The 2,784-nt window shown below is 38.6% G+C and overlaps 1 non-coding gene across 1 annotated transcript; it reads left to right on the top strand.

Moving 5' to 3' along the window:
• Positions 1-2,680: 2,680 nt before the first annotated feature.
• On the top strand, positions 2,681-2,784 carry LOC112781753 (small nucleolar RNA R71). Its single transcript, XR_003192513.1, has one exon. It is a non-coding gene; the product is annotated as a small nucleolar RNA R71 (small nucleolar RNA).

Raw genomic sequence — 2,784 nt, 5'->3', positions numbered from 1 at the left:
TCAATTTGTGCTTCCTCTATGTACTCAACATATCCTAAGGCTCCAACCACTACTTCCTTTTGTTCAATAATCTCTACCTCCTCCTCTTGTTGCATTTCTTACTTTAACTCCTCTTCTTCACCTTGGAGCTTCAAGTTCACTCCCTCAATAAGCTCTTTGGTTGCTTCTCCACATTTCACAATGGAAGTGCCTTGATCGCATAGGCTTAGGCGGGATGAGACTATGTTGCCAACGGCTTCTACCATGATATCCATTTTTGCTCTTAACTCCTCAAATTTCTTTTCATCTTCCTCGTGTTGCCTTAAGATATGATATTCAAGTTCCCTTAATTCTAGCATAAAGGCTTCATCGGAGGGTTGTGGTGGAAGAGAGGGTTCATTATTTGAGGAAAAGGTATTATAGTCAGAAGGTGGTTCATATTGGTGAAATTCTTGAGGTGGTGTGTGTGGACTTTGTGGTTCTTGGGAGTATTGGTGTTGGAATAGTGGTGGCTCTAAGTATGGTTCATATGGTGGTTGGTATGGTGGGTATGGTTTAGGATCATATGGAGGTGAATGGTGGTATGAGGCTTGTGAGTGTGGTGGAGGGCTATGTTGAGGAGGGGGTTCATATGCATATGATAATTGTGGTTGACAACCACAATGAGGGTCATCACATACATTAGATTGGCATGCATCAAGATTTGAATTGTACCCATAAGGAACCGGAGGAGGTTGTTGCCAAGAAGGTTGTCCATAAGCTTGGGGCTCCTCCCATCTTTGATTTCCAAATTCTTGATGCACATCCTCTTGAAGCTTTCATTTCCTACAACATAGTTTGAACCACACTCATAGCCAAAGTGATGAGAATTCATGGTGAAAGAGAAAACAAAAACAAAAGCTAACAAGAAATAAAGAAAACTAAGTCCTACAACTAGCAAAAACTAACAAGCAAACCAAAAATCAAGCTATTCACAAAATATACAATAGCCAATAATATAACACCATTGCAACTCCCGGTAATGGCGCCATTTTGATGTGTAAACTTTTGTTGATATAGAATTTCTCAATTGAATTCTCATTGCAAGTATAGTTCTAGACCAACAAAGAGTCCTCACATGCAAAAATTTAGGTTGTCACATGTACAAACCCCAAATAAGAATTAACCAGAGTATTTGGACTCCGGGTCGTCTCACGAGGAATTGCAATGAAGTGAATGATTATTGGCTATGAAGGAACAAGGGGGCATGATTGATAAACGGGCAAGGAAGTAAATGGACAAGAATTTAAATGACAAGAAGAGTAAATCAAGTAAGTAACTAAAGAAAGCAAGTAATAAAGAGAGACATTCATGGCAAGAATTGAGATCATAGGCTTTCTATCCTAGTCATACATTGATTAATTCATCTTATTTAGTCAACTCCAACAAACGGAAGAAGGTATCATGTCATCTTCACATAAGGAGAATGTCAAACAAGACTAGCTAATCTCAATCCAAAAGTCCTAATCATCTCACTAAGTGAATTAGCAAGAGATTAGAGTTAATGGAAACAATACTAGCTAACAACTCTAAATCACCAACAAGAGTTGGGTTTTCATGACTCAAGATTACCTAATTACTCTTTCCAAGCCAAAAATGCTCAAAATCTACTCTAACATCCAACCAAGCATTTTGTCAAACACTTGGAAGGCATAAAAAGAAAGCATAATAAATGACAAGAAATAGTAAAATCTATCAACTACAAATTGTAAGGAGACAAGATCAACAACTCAAATTCACAATAAAAGACATCAAACATCAATTACATTAATAGAAAATCCAAATCCAACAAGTGTTCATCAATCCTAAACAAGGAGGCATGAAAAGTAAAATTAACAAGAGGGAACAAGAAGATTACACCACTAGAGCATGAAAATGTAGAAGAAACAAGATGAAAGCAAGGAATTAAACATGGATCTATGATGCAATTAATCCTAGGAACCCTAATTCTAGAGAGAAGAGGGAGCTTCTCTCTCTAGAAACTAACCTACATAATGCTACACTACAAGCAATTGCTCCCCCCTTGCCCAAGCTTGAATTCTGCATGAAATAGCATCAGAAATGAGTTGGGTTGGGTCCAAAGTGCTTCAGAAATCGCTGGGGGCGATTTCACTTTAGTGGGCCACGAGCAGCATCGGCGCACACGCGTACATGGCGCGTGCGCGCCCCTAAACGTGAAGCAACATGTGACAAATTTTATATCATTTCGAAGCCCCGGATGTTAGCTTTTCAACGCAACTAAAACTGCCTCATTTGGACCTATGGAGCTCAAGTTATGGTCGATGGAGTACGAAGAGGTCAGGCTTGACAGCTTTACGGTTCCTTCATTTCTTCATGAGTTCTCCCACTTTGCATGCTTTTCTCCTCACTTCTTCCATCCAATACTTGCCTTATGAACCTGAATTCACTCAACAAACACATCAAGGCATCGAATGGAATTAAAGTGGATTAAAATTGGCTATTTTAAGGTCTAAAAAGCATGTTTTCACACTTAAGCACAATTTAAGGGAGAATTACAAAACCATGCTATTTCATTGAATAAATGTGGGAAAAGGTGATAAAATCCTCCAAATTAAGCACAAGATAAACCACAAAATTGGGGTTTATAAATAATTCAGACAGACCATCATAGAATATGCATATGATGTTCCATTCTGAAAGCATGCCAGAAGGACACCTTCTGATCAATTGCTTGTATCTTTCCCAAGCTTCATAGAGGGATTCACCTTCCTTCTATCTGAAGGTTTGGACTTTCACTCTAAGCTT

This window comes from Arachis hypogaea, chromosome 19 (assembly GCF_003086295.3).
Source record: "Arachis hypogaea cultivar Tifrunner chromosome 19, arahy.Tifrunner.gnm2.J5K5, whole genome shotgun sequence".
Taxonomy (NCBI): Eukaryota; Viridiplantae; Streptophyta; class Magnoliopsida; order Fabales; family Fabaceae; genus Arachis; species Arachis hypogaea.
This window is presented reverse-complemented; position numbering and strand designations above follow the sequence as displayed.